Source organism: Pavona decussata, unplaced genomic scaffold, assembly GCF_977016875.1.
Source record: "Pavona decussata unplaced genomic scaffold, jaPavDecu1.1 SCAFFOLD_98, whole genome shotgun sequence".
Taxonomy (NCBI): Eukaryota; Metazoa; Cnidaria; class Anthozoa; order Scleractinia; family Agariciidae; genus Pavona; species Pavona decussata.
Window position 1 is genome coordinate 3,339,748 of NW_028145514.1, and position 24,855 is coordinate 3,364,602.

At 37.9% G+C, this 24,855-nt stretch overlaps 1 long non-coding RNA gene and 1 pseudogene across 1 annotated transcript in view; one reads left to right on the forward strand and one right to left on the reverse strand.

Annotated features, from left to right (window-relative positions):
- The window catches only part of LOC146472701 (uncharacterized), a 296,231-nt gene that overhangs the window by 261,052 nt on the left and 10,324 nt on the right, over positions 1–24,855 (forward strand). The window lies entirely within an intron of this gene.
- Positions 7,207–8,004, reverse strand: LOC146472718 (uncharacterized; annotated as a pseudogene).

The window sequence follows — 24,855 nt, forward strand, 5'->3', positions numbered from 1 at the left end:
CTTCAGTTATTAAGTCTTCACTTTCTTGGTTATGATGGCAACTAGGCTTGCGTGCAAAATATACTTCAAACGGAGATTTGTACTTTAGAACTTCTTTGGGATCCTCGTTTAAAATTCTTTGGTATTCAGGCAGTGCCTTAGCCCAGTTAAGACCTTTCTTTCCCATTTTTAAAAGATCATATTCCATCTTGGAACGTAGAGCACGATGACTTCTCTCTACTTTTCCCTGAGACTGTGGATGGTACGGGCGACTGTTTACTATCTTTATATGCATTTTATTGCAAAGTCGTTTGACAGCTCCTTTAAACTCAGAACCTTGGTCACTTTGCAGCACAAGGGGGGATCCGTTTTCCATGTGTATGGACTTTAACTCAGCTGCAATTTCTTTACTATTCTTGCTTTGGAGAGGTCTAAGCCAAATGAACCTACTAAATACATCCATAACCGACAAAACATATCGGTAAATAATTCCTTGAAACTTAACACTTCCACCCTTTCCAAGATCCATTAGATCCACTTGGTGTCTGACTTGAACGTCTCGAGCTCGTATCGGTTTGAGGATTGCCTTGTTCAGAAATCTGGCATTTCTGCGGTAATGCAGTTTGTCCCTGTTCAAAATGTCCTGTACACAGTGTTTACTAAGACCAACAAAATTATCTTTCAAGGAGCATACAATCTTTCTAGCACCAGATCCCTTTGTGCGATGAAATTCATTAGCGACAAGGCGATTAATTTCCGAACTCCTCAACATCCGACGACCTTTTAAGAACAGGACCTCTTTGCTGTTTTCTGTTCGAACCTCAAGTTGACCATTAGATCTCCAGAGGCGTATAGCGGCAGACCTTTGAGCCCTGCTTCTTTCTTTTACTGGTGGAAGTGGGTCACCTTTCACAAGCATAAGTAAAGCATCATAAATGTTATCTGCAACTGCTGAGGGGTTCCTATTGCCTCTTCCTCTGTCTTTTCTCGCAGCAAATGTAGGACTGCTTAGAAAGACGAAACTAACCAGTGACAAAACTAGAACGATTAAGCTCTTCATCTCAAACAGTCTTGGAGCAATTTGGTAAGAATTCATACAACATATACACACAGCCTTGCTAATTACGACTACGCAGTGTCTAGACTCTACGGTGTATGTCTGGACTCTGAGTAGCCACTTGTTACAAAGGGTGCGTTTTTTTTTTTTTGGGAGAATCCTTTTTGTGAGCTCAGATCACTCGGATCATGCCGCATCAAAGGAACAAAGGAATCCTTGTCCAGAGTGGATTCGTCGGTTCCTTTGATGCGGCATGATCCGAATGATCTGAGATCACAAATCCGTTTTTGGATTCTCCCAAAAAAAGCACCCAAAGTCACGCGTGAGGAATTGTTTTATGGTCTACCATATGAAACATTTTCTTGCTACTTTCTTGGTCCTATATTATATTCCTAGCAGTTTCCCTCTTTCTAAAATGAATGTGGCACGATCGAGGGGTGTCAGTAAAACGCGGGGCCGGGGTCTCTTTTTTTTCCCTCTTAATAATAATAATAATAATAATAATAATAATAATAATAAATGTATATCTAATTTAATTTATTTATTCACGTGCTATTTTAAGTTTCGCTTGGCTTACAGATTACGCTATGCGCCCTGTGTTGCTTTCTTATACTGTGCATACAGATAGTTTTACTGCGCATAATAATATAGCTTTATGGGAAGGGCTTTCAATAGTTTTTCACGTGATCAACCATCATCCTCTACAACAAGTTGGAAGGAAGGGAGTTTGACAATCATTCCACGTCAAGCTTTACCGTTTTTTTTTTTAATTTGAATGGAGTTTTTAAATTTACACGTCAGTTTTGATGTCGCCAATGAGATTTCAGAGTTCCTGTAGAAATTTCCCTAGTTTATTGACGGTATAAAAATAAAAAAATTAAAAAAAAGAAAAAAGAGAAAAAATAGACCCCGACCCCCGCCCCGCGTTTTACTGACACCCGCCACCGTGTCCAGGTATTTTTCCGAATGCCTCAAAAATCATTGCTCCCTTAGGGCATCAAATATCACACGGGAACCCGAGTGTAAAATACTGCTCTTGTATTATCTTTGAACAGTGGCGAAACTGCCAAAAAGCCGCCTTCAATGTCCTGTTAGCTTGCGGTCAAGTCTACTTTGGGTGCGTTCGATTGGGAAATCCGGATTTAGATTTTCATGCCGCATCAAAGGAACCGACGAATCCTTGTCCAGAGTGGATTCGTCGGTTCCTTTGATGCGGCATGAAAATCTAAATCCGGATTTCCCAATCGAACGCACCCTTTATGTCTTTAATTGTTTCTGTTGAGTCTTTCCGTTAGTGGCTAAAATATTTACATCAAAAAAGAGTTTTTGACTTTATTTCTCTAGTTTTCTTTAAAGGAAGGTTCGTAAGGTCATAGAAAAATCGCTTTCGGAATTTAAGAATGTAATTTTAAAGGCCTGGAAAATCGTCGAATTAGGCGGATTATGAGGAGTCATTAAAAGCACTATCCCTGCTACAAAATCAAAGTTAGGAAGTTAGTAAAACAGTTTGTTAGAGATTTTCCAGCTTCAGTACTACTTTTGATAAATGAGTCACAGAATAGTCTGCAAAAATAGGCTTCCAAACACTACAATCTAAGCCAACTTAAAAATCTGACTGTTTAAAAGCAAACACTACTTGCAAAAGTATTATTAATTTGAAAAAAACAAATGAAGTGATAAGAAGCTTACGCGAATGGTCTGACAACCAAGTTGACTTCTCGTGCTTTAGTGCATGGCGTAACAAGGTCGCTATTGCCTTAAAAAAACGTATTTAATAATAGAGGAAATTAACGTGAAAGAAGGGCTAGAATTTCAAAATGAAGGAAATAAACGAGAACTTACACAAAGAAACAGGATTTTTTTAAGACAACAGAAACAAATCTATTTTAACATTTAGTATAAAAATCCGTAAATGTTCGTGGAATTGTCGCTAAATATGGGAATAAAGTAAAAGAATCTGGCCGCTTCGAGCGTTCTTTGACAGAATCCATAATACCAGCTGATCTCCACCCTGCTAAATCAATGCTTTTTCCTTTCTGGAGTGTATCGAGAATTTGGGGCAAAAATAATTAAAATTAAGGTTGCGGAAATTAACGTACCACCTAATTAATAACGCAGAAATTAACGCGAATTTTTTCGAATTCGACTTAATTTCATGAAGGGTCCATCTCCCGTTATTTGAGGAGCAGAATGAATTAAGATCGTTTTAACAGTTGCCTGTTGCTACCATAAGACATTGAGAAAATCAATTCAAGAAAAAATTAGCAAAGGAAGGGTAATTTTGGCCATTTGCCTTACTAATAACGCCATCACTATTCAATCATTAAATGGATGAGGTCAAACCGTGATGAGACTCAATCAATGACCTTTATTACATTTAAGGCCAAAAGTTGTTACACTTGGGACCTTTATTACATTTAGGGCCGAAAGTTATTACACTTAGGACCTTTATTACATTTAGGGCCGAAAGTTGTTACACTTAGGACCTTTATTACATTTAGGGACATTTATTACATTTGAGGCCTCAACAAAGGAGACTCAGGTAAACAACAGACCATCGCAACATGAAATGTTCCTTCAGGGTACTTTCTTGCCCTGTCTTTCGTAGAAATATTTACAGGAAGGTGCGATCATTTTTTCTCCTGCGAAGAAGCGCTCGGCGTTTTAACAACAAACTTGTCCATAATGAGGATGTTTGTTTCAATTAATTAAAAACAAAATAGCGACTATCAAGCAATTTTCACACCAATACCTACATCAGAAGTATGAAGGGATTAAATGACATCTTAAAAAGATTGTGATTGGTGTATTTACATAAAAGGATTGTTTATTCCGTGCCAATGATCACTTGCTTAATATTGAAAACTAGCACCAGGTCCCCATCATGTAAAATGAAGCATAGAACCCCTGTTTGTTCGCTTAATCAACGAACGAATGCTTCCAGGTGATTTTTGATGCTTTTTGAAAAAAATACCCTCCTTGAGATAACGTTTAAATTATCGTAGAACTTAACATTAAGCGAGATTGTTCCTCTTTTTTTCTTGAATTGTGCGATTTTGTACAAATTCTGCGATTTTTCATGAATTATGCGATTTGTTGTGATTTTAGGTCAATTATGCGAAATTGCAACATCGCATAATATCAGAAGCCCTGTTCTATGACTTAAGTTGTATGCTAATGAGGAAACATGTACACAATGACGTCCTAGAGCCTTCAATTTGACCGAAGCATATTGCACTGTCTTCTTTTGTTCTGCTTATTTCTTTGTTATGTTTTTGCTAACTTTATATTTTTCTCAAAACCTAAGCGTGAACCAGTAAAAAAAAATTAATGATAAAAAAAAAACCAATAGTGATGTTCTCTGATTAAATTGTCGGCTATAAATTCAGACACTTTTCAGTGAGCAAGCAATTTTGTCTACTGAAAACAAGCTCTAATAATCACCCTGGAGATGACAAAGTCTTGTAAAAGACGGGGGGGGGGGGGGCGAAGAAAACCTCGCTCGTAACGATTTCACCCGTGAATCTTTTTCCCCTACCATCCCAGTATTCATTGGAGGTGTTGTCTACACAGGGATGTTGATTCACGGATAGAAAAATGCATTCCTTAATATCAATTTTATCTTCCTCTGAGACGCACAACTGGCAAAAAAATGTGCCCACAACCAGAAAAAAAAAACCTTGCCCACAACAACCCCACCGACACCCCCAACCACCCCCCCCCCCCCCAAAAAAAAAAAATTAGCGCAGAAATGAGCAGATTACCCAGGGAGCTGTAAAAAGCTGTTCCCCTATATAAACTAATTTGCACTTTTACGTATTAAAATGTACAACCTTACGGTTAACAAAACAGACATATATTTACAACAACACCACTGAAGTTAAGGGTGCTCAACTGGGCCTCGTTCAACTTGCTCTTCAAGATCACCGGCACCACCTTCCATATCTCTCTAATGCAAAGAAAATTTATTTTAATAATGACATATCTCTTTTTTCCATCTCAATCATCTAAATTAAAAATGTAAACAAATTTCTTGAAACAACATGAAAAGAAAATCGTATATACTCACCTACCGACTTCTTGAACTGGATACATGTTTCCGTCTAACAGTAACCGCACCACCCACAAAACAACCCATGCAAATAGGATTATCATCTGAAAATGTTTAAGACTTGTCAATATTAATCCGCAATCCACCGCGTATCATCAATCAACACATATACATCAATTCTGCACTAAGGAAACCAAATTTAAGTTTTCTAAATAAATTTTCACCAAAATCATGTGCTCCTGCAAAAATTGTCTCAGATTTTTGAAATACAATTGGCTTTTTCTGCTACAAATAACCTTACCTACACCTTACATACCTTCTGCTTCAACGCAACTTCAGAGGTACTTTCGCTGAACCAACATATTCTTTTGCGCATGGTTGCTAATGGGTGTATTGTTAGAGCTTTGATTGGCAGTTCACGCCATGAAAAACAACCTTTTCCGTTGTGACTCGCACATATTCTGGACCTGATGAATGCATTCAGATTATAATAGTATTTAAGAAAAACAAGTCAGGAATTTCCTCTCTTTTGTTTTTTAATTTTATTTGCCTTACAGACATATATGAAATGTTTACAGTAATAAACACTACTAATACTAAATACTACTAACAATATTCACTATACTTGCACTATTTACAATTTTAGCTATACTATCAATGCCATCCATACAATGCTCATACTACTAATAATTACAATGCTTACACTGCTAACAATTCTAATACACCACACGCACACACACACACATTCACACTAACACACACACACACAAAATAAGGGAAATAACGCAAGATGTAATAAGTTCCATTCAGATCAAGTCAGAGGAGTTATTTTTCATGCCTATTTTATAGCATTTTAATTCTGTATTTAATTATCATTTTATCAACGAAGTCTTGGAGGAGAATTGGTTTGTTGTGTAGTTTGTTGGCGTAAATATAGTATCTCATAAATAACGTGGTATAATTGAATTTCCTTACTAGTACCTTTCCATGTAAGTCCGAGAGGATGCCGAACAGTCTTTCCTTGCTAGACGGATTGAACTTGATCTTGTTTTCTATATTGAACCAGTTGATAACCCGTTTAATGAAAATCTTGACGAAATGACAATCTCTAAAAGTATGATCAATAGTCTTTTTCACCACAATATATACATTCATCATCTTTCCTGATTCCATGGCGGTAAAGTTCCTTTTTGGTGACTACAATTCGATGGATTAATTTATATTGAGATTCTTTTAAGTTGGTCTCACTACAGACGGTTTTTAGGGAGGTGAATATTTTTTTCAATTTATCTTCATCCAAGGAAGGATCTTTGCTCCATCTCTGTGGCCCAGAATGACTTGTTGTGTGGATTTTTGTGCATAATAACCCATAGAAGTCGCTAGTCTTGATTTTGTTCAGATATAGAGTTGCCGATTCATTTAATTGTAGACTAAGATTATTATCAGAACATAACTCTTTATTAATTGGCTTCGTTGATTTTGCTTTGGCTAATAGGTGCTTCGGGATAACGCTAATACTTTGATAGTATTGGAGAAAGTTAGTTTTACAGGAATACTTATTCGTAAATTTCTGGTAGGACATTGGTTGACCGGTATTGTCTAAGAGATCTTGTATTGACAAGATACCTTTTTTAAACCATTCCCTGATAAAAATGGTTTCACTGTCAACAAATTTTTGTTTGTTGTTGAATAGAATTATATTTTGTGCTTGATCAAAGCTGTAAAGAGTTTTTAATTCACTGAAGTATACTAGAATACTGCGGTAAAACAATGGAATAGATTTTGATGTATTTTGCATCGTAGTTATACCTCAGTAAAAAGTTCAAACCTCCGAATTTTCTTAGGTAATAATCAGGAACTGTTTTCCAACTTTGGTTCCCTGGAGTCAGTAATCTTGGAATCCAGGCTAATCTTAGAGCCTTAAACATTATGTCGATGTCTACCATACGTATTCCGCCTCTTCCCAGATCCGGGTAGAGCCCTGTTCGTTTAATTTTATCCCTTTTGTTTTTCCATAAGAAGCTAAAGAGCTTTGTTTTCACTGTGCCTGCGATATCTTCGGGAACATTGAGAATTGAACCTGAGTAAATTAAGTGTGACAATCCTAAGGACTTAATTATCAGTACCTAACTAAAATTATACAAAACGTAAATAAAAGTAGTTTATGAGCGTTTCCCTTCTTCTTCTCCGAACTTTGCGTTGTTTGTTCCTGTCCCAAATGTAAGTTACAGTTTTTGTCCTCCTTGGCCAGACAATTGGACATGTAAAGATAATCTAAGTCTTGCAGCTCGTTAATTCTGACCGGCTTACCCTGCGGAGAGGTCTTGACATATATTGATCTATCCATTGACCAGACACTCAACAATTCATCATTTCTCCACATCTCGTTTGCCCGAGTCATTATTTTTTTCCTATACGAGGTAAGATTCTCGTTTAAAATAATCCTTTGGGCTTGCACTAGAGTTGATGACGAGCACAGCGGGAAGATGTTAGAAACTCTAACATTTTTTAGCTTAGCCCTAGCCCTGTACAGATTTGTTTTGATCTTGTGGGTTATGGATTTTACAATAATTGGTTTGTTACCCTTCCGGTTCAGCTTGTGACATATTTCGATATCCTTTGGTTCCACCAATATATCCAGGGCCTAAGCTAATTTTAGCACCATGTCTTCCGTCTCGGTGTAGGTGCTTTCTGGTACACCATGTATTTCTAGTGAGTTTTTCCTCGTGTATTGTTCTAGTTTGTCTTGAAGATCGCACAATTCACCAATTTCTTCTTCCTACTCTTGAATTTTCTTTCTTGCTGCCACCAGCTCACGTTCTGCCTCGTTTTACTGCTTCGTTATATGTTCTAGAGATGATTTCAACGCAGTTATATCATCTGTTTGATGTTGGATTGTGCGCTTGAGATCGGTCATTTCGCTTCTGATTGATTTGTTTTCTTGTAGAATTTCCTCATCAAACAAGTTCCAAACTCATCCAACATGCTCGATGAGCTGTGCAATACCACAGAATTCTGAACTCAGACAACTTACGCCCAGCTAGTTGGTAACAGCATCATTCCATCATACCTGAAACAAATATTTATTGCTTATCATTTACCTGTGAAGTATGTAGCTCTGTGTTCTGCTTTTAGACTACATTCCATTTGAATTTTGCAATTCCTTCTGTTCATATAAATCTACTGTTTCATTGCTAATTACAAGTAAAGCACGAGTTGCTGAACATGTGATGCTTGCGCAACCTTCTCCTAATTGATCCAGATGACATTACCAAACAGCTTTCTATTAAGGTATGTGAAATTTACTTATTGCAACATGTTATTTTATAGTTCAAAATCTTTCACTTCTATGGTAGGACGATCGTTTTGGCAGGGCACATAATGAACACACTTTCCTGCGCTAAATTCAAGACCCTCATTTAAGCATGTAAGTTTCAAAACGTTTAAACTGAATGAATGAACTTCGAACACATTTCCTGAACAGAAATCTTTCCTGCAAATCTCGATTCTCATTTTGCTGCAAATTAAATTCTTTACAATTATTTTCCTGCCAGAATTATGATTTTAGGACCATCCTAGCAAGAGAGATTATTTTTTAAGAAATCACGTACGATAACTCATGGTACGATATCTTATCCCAGCTGTACGCGCGCAACAAACAATTCTATACATCGTGCTTCAAACTGATTCACGCACACTCAAATTTACTTCTTCCAACATATTATTTTGTAGTTCAAAATCAAGTATATTTAATGATATTTTCCTTTGTAAAACACACTACAAGACGCTAACTGTTATACTCTCTCATTATGAGGTACAATGAACAAACTTTCTTGTTTACAACAATGTAGAAAACATGAATTCTGCATATTAACGCAATTCCTTTGCTTCTACAAAGCTTAAAGATGGGAACAACTTTCATTATAACAATTCAACTTTACAGAAACGATACATGTTTACACAACAATACTACGATGAAAACTACGCACATAACTAAATTTGAACTAATTTATTGTTCTGGACATTTTGGATTACATTAAACGAGTTACCTTTCGCCCTATATCTATTGTGTTGTATATCACCTGCATTCAAGCTAACCGCCCTTACAGGGAATTTTTCAACTAAGTAATATGACTAGCAATATTTCGTTGTTTTCCATTTTAATACAAAATGAAAAATTAAACACTGTAACTGTTAATATTATACTAATTCAGAAAACGATATGATTGAAAATTTTGCTCTCTACTACAGGGTATACAAAGAATGTATATCACAGTACTGTACTCAACTAAAAAAATTTAATGAAATAAACGCAATATATAGCACTTGTTCGAAAGATAATTTTTTTTGAATCTTAAAATCAAGCAATTTATCGAATATTGCAAAACAAATACACGGTAATCTAACCGGAAAACGTTTGCCCGCTCTTCCTCTTATGTAATTTCCGGTTTTCGCGCTCAGCAGAAGTTCGATTCCCATGAACAGAAACTTTTCGTTTTTCCAGACAAAATACCGGACATTGAACTCTAATTTTATCTAATGTATTTAATTTAAATCATGAGCTTTCTGAATTTAGAAAATTGTTTTCCAGTATCGAATAACCCTTTAAATTATAGAACGATACTTTATTAAATACTATAAGGTGGGAAACAAAAACTGCGCTTAATTTCTAAAAAATCGACTATATGAAAAGTTTAACTCAACAAAAAACTTTCAAACAAAAATTTAACCCACCACCACAGGGTACAGAAGAGTTTAATTTGATAATATAAAACACGCTAATCCGTTTGTTTTACATTGCGTTATGATTGCGTTACACAAAATATTTATCGCTGGCCAAATTACTGTGGGCTCGGAAATTTTCTAAGCTCGAATAACACTAAAAAATCCTTTTTTCCTCTTGACACTTCGTGCCTCGTTGTTGGCACTTCGTGCCTCACTTGGGAACCTTCGCTTTCCGAAATATAACTGCGCCGGCGAGCTGTTGTTTGCGGTTTACAAAGTAAAGAAAAACATGGCAAACGAACGGGCAAACTGCACAATCAAAAGGATGTGGCAATTAGATTCAAGATTTTATCGTACAAAGCAAGGATTTAGTTTAAAAGGTAAGAAGTTCAAAGCGTGATTTAAATGATCGAGTTGAACTCGAATTGAACTTTGCTGGACCCTGTGCCCCCACCACCTTCCCCCAGTGTTTCTACTTGTGAAAGAGTTTTTGACAAGGTACTGAGCATGCGTAGTGCGTAAGCCTACGATCTCTTACCAGCGTAACTTCCACCATCACTTACTCCCCAAAATCGATTAATATAGACATATACACTCAGGAAAAAATACCTCAGGCTTTAGAAGGGATTCATCATTTTTATTGCTACAGCTCTGTTTCGTGTAGTAAGAAACTGACCACACTCATCAGGCATCAATGCTGGAGGCTATCACTGTTAAAAGATTGTAGGCTTTACGCACCACACAGTCAAATATGGCACAAGTATAAGCTGGAAACAGCTTCTTGTTAAGTTGAAGGGATAGGACAATTAGGTCAAATTCGAAATTATTTTATGTGCAATTATATTTAATCAGGGAATAATAAAATTGCTCAATTCATTCTGATCAGATTGCAGCATATTGTTAAGATTTCGGATAGGATTGGTATAAAAATAATTATCAAAAAGTGTCATTATTTTTATATCAATCCTATCCAAAAACATTTTCAAGTGTTGCATCTCCAAAGAACTTTCCTGTCACCGTTCATTATTGTTAAGATTGCCAGAGATGCACAAACAAGAACAAAACAGTACATGGAATGATGTCAAACCAGTTTTATTTTAAGTTTATTCATATTTACTTGCAAGGTTGTCACGTTTTGCCCATGTTACTCATGCTTGCCATGATAATGTGTCAACTGGGACTGCTACTTTGCTATGGATCTGAATCCTTTCTACTCTTTAAAATTCTCTGTGCAAAATCTGAATATTCTAAAGGAAGTAGCTATTGAAAATAATGCACCTATCAATGTTAAGCCCGAGGGGGGGGAACCCCGGGGCATATGTGGGGCATTTGACCTCTTTTGCCTTCCCCACCCTCGGGAGTTTGACTTAGAATCAGGGCCTCAGGGTGGGGATGTTTGCTTTTTTTTGCAAGCAGGACTGGTAGCTAGTCACGTCTGTGTCGGCCATCTTGGAATTCACTGGAGCGCTGGCTGGAAAGCACGGCTGTTTTTTAAGGTAAGCACTCGTTTCTGTAAACAAAAACACTGCTTCTCACTACTGGTTGTCAATATAAATTGATGAAACACCTTGCTCTGTGGGGATTGTGTGGATTTTTGATAATGTTTCACGTGAAATGCTAGATTTGTTGATTATTTTCCTCGGATTACACAAAGCATCAAAGGAGTTTAAAATATAAAAAAAAAATTGGCAATTTATATCAATTATTTGTAAAATATACGCAACAACTACTATGAACTTTAGGGATATTACTTCCCTAAGGTGGGGATATTTGATCTTATTTGACCCAGTTTTGGGGCCCCACGGTGGGGACTTTGACCAAAAAATCTTCTGAAAAGTCAAATGCCCCACATATGCCCGGGGTCCCCCCCCTCGGGCTTAACATTGATAGGTGCATAAGACTTACTATCTTTTTTGGTTAATGTTATCAATTTGTGCAGGTTCAATCATTTACTGACAAGGCAAGAAACAAAGTAGTGTCTAGTGTAACCTGGACATTAAGAAGCTCTGTTAATGTTTGTCTATCTACCTATCTATCTGCCATTAATTTCCTTCCATCAAAAATGATTATTGCAAATCGGTCAGCGGTAATGAAGCAATAAACAATAAATACATAAAAACAGACCAGTAAAAACCTTAAATTTAAAGGTAGTTTACAAATGCTCTGAGGGAAGGGGCATTAACCGCTTCAAATTTTAAGACATTCCACTCTCTTATTGTTGTAGGAAAATATGAAAATTTGTAGTAGTCTTTACAGTAGAGCCCGGTAACTCAAACTCGGCTTACTCGAGCTTCCCCGCTAACTCGAACTGAATCTCAATTCCCTTGGATTTGGCCCAACTTTTCAGTCATTTTTACTCAGTTTACTTGAACTCGTATGACTCGAAAACCCCGCTAACTCAAACTAAATTTGGTTTCCCTAGTTCGAAATTTACCCGATAACTCGAATTTCTGGTTCTTTCAACTCGTCACGGATGTCCATTGAGATATACCATTAGCTTTTCTTATTGTGTGATCGAATTCTAAGTTATATTCACAATATGGCATTGTCTTAAGAATGCATAATCGTGACAGTTGTTACAAAATGTATTAGTTTCTTGTGAAATAAGTTTAATTTGCACTGTATTGTATACCGAAATGCTGAAAATCAATAAAGTATTAATTATTAACCTGGAAAATTGAATATTTTAATCAACCCCGATAACTCGAAACCCCGCTAACTTGAACAGTTTTTGGTTTCCCTTCAGAGTTCGAGTTACCGGGGTTCTACTGTATTTGCAAACGGGACCTCGTAAGTTTTCTCATTTATATGGTGACTAATATGCCCCAGGGGGGTTATATATTTTATGGTGTTAATCTCGGTTTGTGTATTGTGGATTTTGTAAAAAATGGACAGCCTTTTCCTTTTCCTTCTCTCTTCAAGGGTGTCCCATTGTAAAATATTGGTTGATAGTACGGGGCTTATTAATCCTGTAAATGTTTGTAGCTTGCATTATAATTTTCCTCTATGGAAAAAAAAATGTCTTTATATACGTCCACATTTTCACTCGGCTCGTTGTGTGCTTTGGAGCAGGGCATTAATTACATCTTGTTTTCTAGTTTTCTTATTTACCGCTTTTCCTGATTTCCTCTCCAGAATTGTTATGAGTTTGGAAACCTTTTTCTTTTTCAGTTGACTTTAATTAAATTAACATCTTCAGCAGGTGGTTGCTCAGGCTTAGTAGTTGAAATTCTCACCACCTTCCATGCAGACAAGCCAAAATGAAGTTCGTTTCTTTTCATAGGAGCACTTGGTACGCTCCATGTCTCTCAGTACCTCTTGTCGCTTTTCAATCAGGAAGAGCTTGGTGGCCGCATCCCTTTGGTTTATCTTGCGGTGGAAATCTCTTTTTAAGTCATCATTCTTAATGCCTGCAAAAAAATTAATGTTCTATTTAAGAAAAAATGCATACCACCTTGGAAATTCCAAAGGAAAGGGGGTCTTGAAAGCTCCTTAGCTGTGGCAAATAGTTTTAGCAAAAAAGAAAACTTAAAAACAAAAACTCTTCACGAATGTATATTCAAGAAAATGTTGAAATGTATTATTGAAGGTAATAATAGTCTATTTTCAATCATATAGCTATTTCCTTTCGAATGTTTACCTTTTGGCATGGACATGAAATTATTCAGAATGAAAGAAAACGCACTACTGAAAAGCACTTAAGACGAAACTATGGTTTGGGAACACTTCAGCTATGTTTCACCACACAAGTAAAATTGATATTATTTTGGGCTCTTTGCATGTCTTCTATCATCACCTGAGTAATTATACTAAAACCATAAATGCATACCTTGGCCACTAAAACATAAGCTTCCATGCTTTTCTAGCATGGCAGGAACATAAAACACCAAGCTTGGTGTTATGATTACGGTTTGCATGTAGCCAGGTCCACTTCCAGCCGCGGCCACCATGTTCTTTCCCTAACTTAGTGCCTGGAAGAACAAGGCAGATGTTTTCTGCTTCAATTAAATTTATTAATCAATCAATCAATATTTATTTCACCACACATATTTACAATTACATATAAAATCAGGAATGATTGGTGAGGAGACCTAGCGAAACCTTGGGGCTTATACTAAGAGGTCCCCTCGTTGATATATGGCAACTGACCTAATCACATTGTGCCACAGTCATCAAAAACAGATTCTCATTTCTGCCTGAGAGTCAGTGCAAACTCAAAGAAATATCAGGAAATTTTTTCTATCTCAATGAGTGTCAACCTTAGGTGAACTTGGACTTGGATAAGTGATTGTTATAATCACCTTTGCTTTGAATGTTGTGATCTCAACTTCACTGATGTCCTCCTTGTTTATCATATCTAACAGCTCTCTGAAATCCTTAGTCAACAAATAAAAGAAGTGCATGTTATGTTTTGATTTGTAAAAGGATTTATAGCAGAATCTGAATAGTTTTTGTTAACTCATTTTGTATTAAAAGTAAAATAATAATACCAAATACCCCTGTTTCACATCATTCAAAAATTAGCTTCTTTAATCAATCATTACTTGCAATCCACAGCTTTCTGGTCTTCTCAATCCTGCTTGGTGGTAGGAACTTCTTGAATAGGTCAGGCAGTTTTCTCAGTAGGGCCCTTTTCTCCCCACCCAATAAGGGATGTACCTTCCAACTTGTCGTTTACTTTATAGACTTTGAAGCTGATTCCTAGGGAGTGGACTGCATCCAAGAAGGCATTTAGATGGTCATTACATTTTTTGCCTGCTGGCCTGCGGTGATTGTCATCTTGAAAAAAAAAAATAAAAAAAATTAACTCTAGATTCAGTGTAGATTCAGCTATGACATTTGCACAATCGTGCTTAAACATTAATCAAAAGTATTGCTATCTACTTACTGAGTTCCATTTCATTATGTCAAGGATTAATCCTTCCTCAAGTCTATCGGTTATCCTCAACATGAGGTGGAGTTCATCGAGAATGACGTCAAGGGGAACCATGAAAAATGGATCTGCACGGCATCCTGGATGCTTTGACCATAAACTACTAAGTTTTCTTGCAATGGCTTCACTTTGGAAGTATTCACACGAGTGTGACATATTGCACCTATAGCACAAAGACATGGAAGATGTGAGGTACAGATTACCATCTAAAGGCTGGTTTCCATATGATTGCAGATCGCAATAAGGGCTGCGATCGTCTCTGATCATATTGCAACATACTTCTGCGATCGTCTGCGATCCTGTGATCGCAGAAGATAGAACCGTGTTCTATCTAAAGGCTGGTTTCCATATGATAGCAGGCGATCACAGACGATTGAGATCGCAGATGGCAAACAATCGCAGACGATCGCAAAAAAGGCTGTTTCCATATAATCGCAACAATCACAGAGCCGACTGTAGCCATACGTTTTGGTTAGCAGAAATGTCAAATATACATGCACGTGTAGGCTGAAAAGCAAACAACGTCGTGAACGTGGCAGAGCGGAAATTTTGCCGCAAGCAAATTTACTTGTTCTGTTTGTCATGAAGCGAGTCGTCGTCAGCTCCAAAACCGTCGAAAACATTGGTTTTGGATTCGGTAACAACCGTACCCAGTTCTTATGTTGCGAAATGTGGCCTTCGCTTCCCCGGCCGATAAATTAAACTTCTGCCCGATTTTGTCCCAACAGTTGGCCTTTTTGTTCTTGTCTTTAAAATCTTTGCTGCTACGATTGTAAACACACTAATAACGAGCAACATTCTCCATAAATTCCTTGAAATGACAACGAAATGATTGTTGCTACGTAGACCGTTCCTACAATTGAACACACAAGCGTTGAATAGTGGGAGAGAACACAAAATTTTATGGGATGCGTTTCGATCGCGGATTGCAAAACTTTGGTTTCCATATGATCGCACAATCGAAATTGATCGCAGGGGATCGCAGACGATCGCAGGAGATAGAACATGGTGCTATCTTCTGCAATCACGATTCCAAGATCGTAGACGATCGCAAAAGTATGTTTCCATATGATCGCAGACCTTATTGCGATCTGCGATGAGCGATCATATGGAAACCAGCCTTTATGTTCTATTTTCTGATCGCAGACGATCGCAGAAGTATGTTTCCATGTGATCGCAGACGATCGCAGACCTTATTGCGATCTGCGATCCGCGATCATATGGAAGCCAGCCTTAAGAATACATCTATATGTTATTTGGTTCATTACTGTTTGTTATTTGAAAGGACAGAACTTTACCTTTCATTTTTATGGAGTTTGCACCAAATGCAGTTGTTATTTTATTTATTTATTTATTTATTTATTTATTCATTCACCACGACATACAAACATAGAAAGTTACAAAATTATTATTGCAGTTGCACCCTTCATGCCCATGGCAATCAGCAAAAACTGAAACATCAATGAAATAAACAGGTTTGGATTAGCAAATATTTTATACTATTGCTTGTTCTTCCTGACTTTAACTATCAGTAATTGGAGGGACTAGTTGACAGTGTAGAGTTTACAATTTTACATATTAAAGTGCAATCCCCTTAATACGACTACCGTCGGGCCATGGAAATTTGGTTGTATTACCGGTGTGGTTGTATAAATGGTTGTATTACCGGTATGGTTGTATAAATTGTTTGTTGTTTGTCAAATTACGTCAGTTTTCACTCAGCGGCCTTGCCAAGCATTTTGACTGGTCATATTAATGGGATATTTTTTATAAAAAAAAATAACTTCCGAGGACTCCAAAAGGTGGTCATTCGTTCATCTGACGTTTCTTATTCTTACCTTCAATATCTTTGGTTAGTTTTTGGTTTTCACAAACCAGTTCCTGTTCTGTTTCTTTTAGCCTAGCGATAATCTCCTCAGGCCCATGGGCGACATTAGCTGGGTTGAGGGCAATCGTACACTAGTAGTTTGATCGTAGAGTGTGGCGGCTTGTGTTGTTGGTGACGTTTCGCACCTTTTTGGTAAGGTAATTCACCTTGCTATAGATGAGGATGCTGAGACGATATCTGCAAGGGGAAGATAATCTGTATCCAATTTGCTGCAAGTTGTCCTGGAGCACCTGAAACATCTGCTCAGGTTTCTGATGGCATGACATTGCCACAGAGCTTCTCCGTTAATTTGTAAATAAAACATCGGGTTGCAGTGTTTTAGCATTGTGGATATGTGTAAGAAAGCAGGGTTCATTGGAAATTCAATAAGCTCTAGAAACAGCTGTAAAAAGAGCTCCCGATCAACATCTTGACTTATGGTTTTCCGATAGAGAACTGACTTTGATGAGTTGTTTACCTCCTCAGCGACATTTGAAATGTGAATAAAAGCACTATTGAAATACCGCCTTTTCAGTAAACTTTAGAGCCAAATCACTTTTTTTAACAGCCCGCAATTATCATTAAAGGGCATTGTAAATAATAGGCGCAAAGCGCTGATTCTTTTTTTAATCTTACGTTAGGAGTGTAGAAACTGCTCGGGCCGTAGGAATCGGCGCTGTTACTTTCTTAATCATTTTTTATTAGCCTTTAAACTGCTGTTTTGTAGCTCAGTCTCATCGCTTAATAGTCCCAAAGGGGTCCTATTGTTTGCAGAGGTGGAGCTTCGACTACATTTAAATTCTAGAGGGATATTCAACATAGGGTCCTTCTATTCCCGTGGGAGTTTGTAAAGAGTGGGAAAGCAAGAACTTTGGTGGAAAAAATCTAAAGTTGGAGTTTGCGACCACTTTGAACCATCAGTTTCTTTTGAATCCTGGCATTAAGCCGTCTCAAGGAACATATGGTGAAAGCCATGTACAAACTTTTTGGTGAAGCACTCAAGCGAAGAAAAATTTAGCTTTGAAGTTTACTCTTGTACCAAAAATTCCTCAAAATGCACCAAATTGTGGTAAAATCTCAGAAAAGGTCCCGTACCTTCTACTGATGTGTCATCTTCAAAAGCCATATGCAAACTTTTACGAAACGTAACTAATAAGCTCGTAATCGTGCAAAACATACATACTGTTTGTAGATGTCAGTCATTTTTCTTATTGTCTGGACAGCTGGGATCATTATTCAGTTTGAATTTACATGCGGACGTCACACAAAAGCCCCCAGATATGTCAGGCAGCAAGGCCTGACCAGGATTGACTATGGTGGAGGCAAAATTGAGTAAATCCCTTTAAGGAATGCAGTTCCTTGAGAGTAACTTTCCGATGCCTTAGAAAAGTTGAAGTTAATTCCTGGCGCTTAGAAAGTTTCTCCTGAGTTAACCATGCTTCAGTTAAAACAGAATCTAACTCAATACCTGCAAAAGTCATGGCTGTCAATGGACCAGCAGGACCATGGGGATATCTAAGTAACTAAAGAGCATCAAGAATAACTGCTACAAGTGTCCTCAGTGTGAGAAACAAGCAAAAAATCATCTAACAAACGCAAAATGAACTTGATGTGTAACTTCGTATGGGCAGTCCATTCAACAGCGGTCGAAAGGATTTCAAAGGTTCGAAGCGGTCACAATAATGCATACCGTGCCAACTGATACCGAATAAGTGATAATCTTTGGGCTGAATGGGAACTATCCGAAAAGCATTCTTGATATCAGTTTTAGCAAGAAAACACCCTGGTGCCACAGATTAAATTAGACAAATAGCATCCTTGACTATGGCATAAGAAACACTGGTTAACTCAGCAGGAATGCCACCATTCAAAGAACACACCTTAGGGTATGAAAGGTGATGAATCAAACGAAATTCACCCTTCATTTTCGAGGGGAGAAACCTGAAAAACTGAAAAGGGTGGAGAGGAGAAAGGCCCTGTCAGCCTACGGGCCCCAAGTACTTTACTAATTTTAGCATCAACTGCGGATGGATGTTGAAGGGTGGAAAGTAAATTTGGTACATGATATGAGGCACAAGAGCCCTCATAATGTAAGGGGAACCCCCTTCTAAAGCCACTGTATAAAAATTCCACAATTGAGGATTGTACCCTGAAAGAAAGGAGAGCAATCTATTATTGTTTGTGGGTGTTGTTAAGCGTTGATAACTTGGATTGGGTGTTGGTAGGCGTTGATAATTTGGACTGGGGCAGGGTCTGGCTTCCATAGGGCTTACCGGGTCCCTGAAACCGAGATTTGTAACCTGTACCCTTTCCAAAGGCACAAAAATTACAATGAAGAGCCCTGTGGGGCCCTCGCACTTGCGGCACAAATGTTTAAAATTACACCCTGAACAGTGACCGTCCTTGTGGAATTTGAGACAATATCCTCCAGGAATAATAATTGAAGTTGTGGAACCTGATTTCACGGAACCTTACAGAGATGGTGATTTTTTAGGGGTACCTTGTGATCTGAGCCACAGGTCCATTTGAAAGTCACCCCAGTGAAGTGATGTGGCTGGGAACTGCCTTAAAAAACGAACTTTCTCATCATAAAATCGCCAGTTGTCCCCCCCTGGCAGCCAAGTCATGTATAGTTGTCCCATTGTTCATTAAACCAGGGGCCTCATGAGGGTATCGCCCAACATAAATGCCCACGAAAATGTGGAAAGCTGGTAACCAGGTGTCAATAGAGGTAATCCACTTGGCCTTGTTCAAGGGCTCAAGTGAAAAGGATGGAGATGGAACCTCCCCAGAATTGTGAATGGTGAGTTGAAAACCGCCATCCAATGTTGGGTTAACCTACAATGACCCAAAATCAATAAAACCTTCCTGCCAGATTCTAGTCTTAAGTAAACAGTTTATTAGGCTTGGCAGCCCTAAGGACATATCCGGCCTCACCTGCTAAGGAGGAGAGGACTTGGTTGACTGCTCCTTGAACCTGATTCCTGGCCTGGGTTGGCAGACCTAGCGGTAGTTGCACTGGATGTTGCTGAGATGTCCCTCCAGCCTGTCCCTGATCCCTAGGCAGCGATGCTTGCCCCAATGGTACTTTGACCATGTTCTACAGAAAGGTTCTAAAAGCCTGGGCCTGCTCCTGATTGTTTGGAGACACTGTCAGCAAGGGACACAACTGCCTTCTTACCTCCAATGTCACTTATGACACAATTTCAGTCAACAGTTCAGTAGGAAATGCTGCTGCTAATAAACCAGTGGTGCCAGCTGTTGGCACTGGAGTGGTAGTACTGGTACCTGCAAGTAATCTGTCGGCTGTGGGAAGTTTCGCACTGTTGTTTGAAAGTGCTATACCAGCTGGGGAAGGGGTCGCACTGTTGCCTGAAAGTGCTATGTCACCTGTTTAACTAGGGTTAGCACGCACTTGATGCGGTGGTGAAGTCACCAGGGCCCCTAATGCTTGAGACAATGGGCGCTTCTGGCGCTGACAGCATCAGCGGGACATCTGGGAAGCAAAAAAGGAAGCCAGTACAGTACTCAAACTAAGAAATCTCTTAAGGAGCAGGACCTTGGCTAACAACAAGCCTAAAGGTCCTAAACCCGCCATTGACAAGTTGGGAAACAATTAAAAAATAAAGTCATTCAAAGGCAGAAAGAAGCATGGCTAACACAAGACCGCTGCAAAAGCCTGTTCAAATAAATTAAAATGAGTAACACGGGCTAAAAATAAATCAAAATAAGCAACACATGTTCAAAATAAATCCAAGGGCTCAATGTAAATCAAAATGAGCAACGTAGGCTCTGTACAAATCAAAATAAAGCAAAATGAGCAACACGGCTCAATACAAATCAAACCGAGCAACAAAAGCCTTGCAACAAAACCTAAATATATAGTGAAGAAGTCTTGATAAAATACAACACATGATAGGAAAAAAGGACAGGACTATGAGACACAGTTGCCCATGCTAGCTAGACCCTCAAAAGAAAAATGGTTAAAAACTAAATAAACTTAAATAAAAATAAATAAGGACGGAGTGGAAAGGGTCACCGCAGTGGTGTAAACTACAGCATGGGGCGAGCATGCAACATAGCGCCACAATAACTCCGGTACAGCCAAAACTGACCCAAATTATTCACATGGAGGTGAGGATTTACATGTGGGAGCAGGGATGGCGCAGTGGTGAGAGCACTCGCCTCCCACCAGTGTGGCCCGGGTTCGATTCCCGGTCTTGGTGTCATATGTGGGTTGAGTTTGTTGTTGGTTCTAGTCCCTGCTCCGAGGGTTTTTCTCCGGGTACTCCGGTTTTCCTCCCTCCACAAAAACCAACATTTACCAAATTCCAATTCGACCTGGAAACAGTGGAGAGAAGAGCCACTCTGTGGATTCCACTGAAATTCCTATTTATTTTATTTTTTTACATGGACACCATCAGGTAAATAAAGATTAACCGAGGGATTACAAAAACCCTGGTGCTGCTAACGATAAACATTTGGAAAGGGATCCAAAACCCCCGAAGATACTTATTCAGGAACAAAAACAAAACACATGGGAGAACAACCTCTCAATCAGTGTAAGATGCAAGATGAATGACAACCTGGCACAAGGAATGAATAGTCGTGATGCAATAACACTTAAGGGGGTTCCTTCAATGAAATGACAATAAACTTCTTCCCAAGACACAGGACTATTGTTATTTACAAATCATGCAGAGTAAAGGCATAAAAATCCTATTTGCCCACAATTATTTTCTTTAAATGGGACTCCTTGAGTATCTTTTCCATTTCTGTATGGCCTAAACGGGCAAAACAACTTTTTTTTAAAATTTGTCAACCGCTTTAGTGTATTTTACGTCTAAAATTTTATTGCACCAGTCCAGAATCAGCTTGTTGTAGCTTTCGACCATTATTTTCGCTCAGAAATCTCAATGTTCTCTCCACACAAGGGTAGGCTAGAAGAATTTCGTAGCTTTTGACGTTGTTCGTGTGTCTATACTCTAATCACAAACTCCTTTAGACCAATCAAAAGGTGAGTTTTACACTGTTCATTGTATAATTCTTACAGATCACAACAATTGAAGGCATACTAGATGGTGAAATAGAGTGCCTTAGTTTTATGGTTTAGATACATGTATATGATTTACGGTTTTGCAAAATCAATGTGTTCGAATCAGTATTCTGACAGTGAAAAGAAGATTAATCACAGCATAGTCAACACTTATCTTGTCTCGTTTAACTTTAAAAGGGGCAAATTAGGTTGATCTTCTGTTTCTTTCTCACTTTCCATTGCTTTCTTTAAGTGGTCAGAATTCGAGTGTAAAGTATTATTCAGTCAATGAGTCAGGTCTAAAAAAAACTAAAATTCTGTAGAAACAATAAAATTATGTGTTACGTTTACTTATTTGGCTAGTTGTTTTATCAGCTGCCTGCACAAGGCAGCGAGTTTCCTTTTAAATCTCGACCCGGACTGTTTGTTTGCAGTTCCCATGCCCTGTTGCGTAGCACCCGATCAGAAGTGAAAAATATGGCGGCCAAATTATAAATGTTATGACTGCTACGGTAGAGGGTCTTTAATTCCCTTTGAACACAGCACTTAAAGTAAATGAGGTTAAACCTCAGTGTGGAGTTTCCAAGTGCTCAAAGACTCAAATCTGCGAACAGTCGTTTGACGTTCGGTGTATTGATGATTTGGCCAGGTTTGAAGTAGAAAATCAATCGTGAGTGCCAAGGAAAGTTCTTTTACATATCTATCGGTACGTTACTGACTAGTTTATCACGCTGGTGTAAATTGGAAAAGGGAAACCCTAACCTTAAATCACTCTTTTTCATCCTTCCCACCTGTCCCCCACGCCACTGTTTTGTCGAATCCAGTCTTAGTAGTTTTATCTACTTTTGACCTCCATTGACCGAGATTTCTCATTATCTGGAAGAAAATGACTTGGTATTCATTATCCATTTGTTTTTTTATGAAAAACCGCTGATCCGACCTGTTGACTTAATGACTCATTTGACTCATAAAAGATCCGTTCTCTCAGAAGTCGCTCTCCTAGTTTCGTGCAAATAAAACCAGAAATTTATGATGATACAATGTACGAGAAACATTGGGTAAAAAGTATACTACCAAAACTGCACTGGATGTACCCACACCCTAGAGTATATAAAGATTGCACAGTACTATTTTCTAAGAACATGTAACTAAAAGATGAAATTGGCTTCCTCGCATAATGCATTAAAAAGTCAGTTAATGTATCAGCTCTGTGGGCTGGAGTCATCTCTTTTGTTATCTTTGATGTTGGCTTCAAGTATGACCACAGCCTTTCCATCACTTCGCCATCACTCATCCCAAATCCCTCCGGCCTTCCACTGTAGTTTGCATGGAACATTGTAATGTCATGTCATGCGATCTATTCAAGGTTCTCTTGCAATAGTACCATGTCATTAAGGGTTAACTTTGTGAAATTAAGAGCCAGTTTTGATAATTTTCTAAACAATTCTTACTGGATTCAAAGTACCTTTACATGCCTCCTAAAATCAACATCGTTGAGAACACTGACATATATTTTAAATACCTGACAAGGCCCCTCGTGTCCATAACAGTGGATTGCAAGAGTTACAGTTTGAAGCAATGAATACTGGTGTGTATTCTGGAGAAGAGGATTAATAGTTCGTTGAAAAGACCAAAATTGTCTTGTTTCGGAAAGCACTTGAGGTTTGATCACTAACATTCAGCCGTAATATACATCCTTTACTGCTATTTTAGAACTTGTGGAAGGACATGTGTGGAATAAAAAAAGGTTTTTTTTCTGTTTATTAAATTCAGATGTGGTTATTGTTTAAGTAAAGTGTTCAGTAAGTGTTGGAGATTTCATCTATAAAAACTCTGATCTCTAATTTCCATACAAGCAAGTTATAGCATTGTGGATTAATGCATTAATGAGTGGGAGTATTGCTCTAGCTCATCTAACAGCCCAGACATACGTAGCATCCCAGCAACGTGTCTTTTTCCCTCTAAGTGGAAACAAAACTATTATGAAATGTGCTGTCCATTTACAATTTAAATTGTACACAACAGCTCACACTTTATTTTCACTACCAATAGAATTAGTTTTATGTGCCATCACAAGACTGTAAAAATTATTTACCGTATTTATTCGATTAAACGCCACCCTCAAATAAACTAACATATAAAAGCCGCATTGTCTATTTGAATAACATATAAACTTAAAAAGTGAGTGCAGTGATAAGTTAGCTTAATACTGTTATTATTATTATTATTATTATTATTATTATTATTATTATTATTATTATTATTATTATTATGACAGTTGTTAAACCTCTGTATGCCATAAGATCATACATAGACTGGGGCATTAAATGTGGCCCAAACTATGTGTAGGAATAGCAAATCTCTCTAGACTTTGTAAAAGATATATAATTACAACTAAATAAATAAATAAAACTAAGCGGCTAGTAACCCTAAAAATCATGAAAGTGTGTTCATTATTATTATGATTATTATTATTTGTTATTACAAATAAGAATACTATTGTAACTTGATGAGATTTGTTTTTTTTCCCTTTTTCTTACAGAAAAAATTGTGCTTGAAAACAGTCTTTTTAATCGACAAGAATTGTAAAAAGGTTTTAATAGCTCTTATTTCTACTTACAACTTGTAAATAACAATTGGCTTGGAATATTTTAATAAAGAGATTTATTGAAAGAAATGTGATGGTATATTTCCAGCCTGGTGAATGAATGAGAATGATGATTATTCAGGAAAGTGACGCAGGCATACTCGGAAAAAAGAAATCCGAGTGCTCCTATCAGGAGTCGAACCTAAGACCTTCCGATTACTAGTTCGGATGCTCTACCACTGAGCTACAGGAGACTCGTGGGAGCTAAGGCCATTAAACTAGGTTCATGGGACAAACATCCTGCATACTGCTAGGATTTGAATGTCGAACGTGTGGTATATGAAAGAAATGTGATGGTATAGTGCATGCCTGGCATGCCTGCGTCACTTTCCTGAATAATCATCATTCTCATTCATTCACCAGGCTGGTTCGACATTTCTTTCATATACCACACGTTCGACATTCAAATCCTAGCAGTATGCAGGATGTTTGTCCCATGAACCTAGTTTAATGGCCTTAGCTCCCACGAGTCTCCTGTAGCTCAGTGGTAGAGCATCCGAACTAGTAATCGGAAGGTCTTAGGTTCGACTCCTGATAGGAGCACTCGGATTTCTTTTTTCC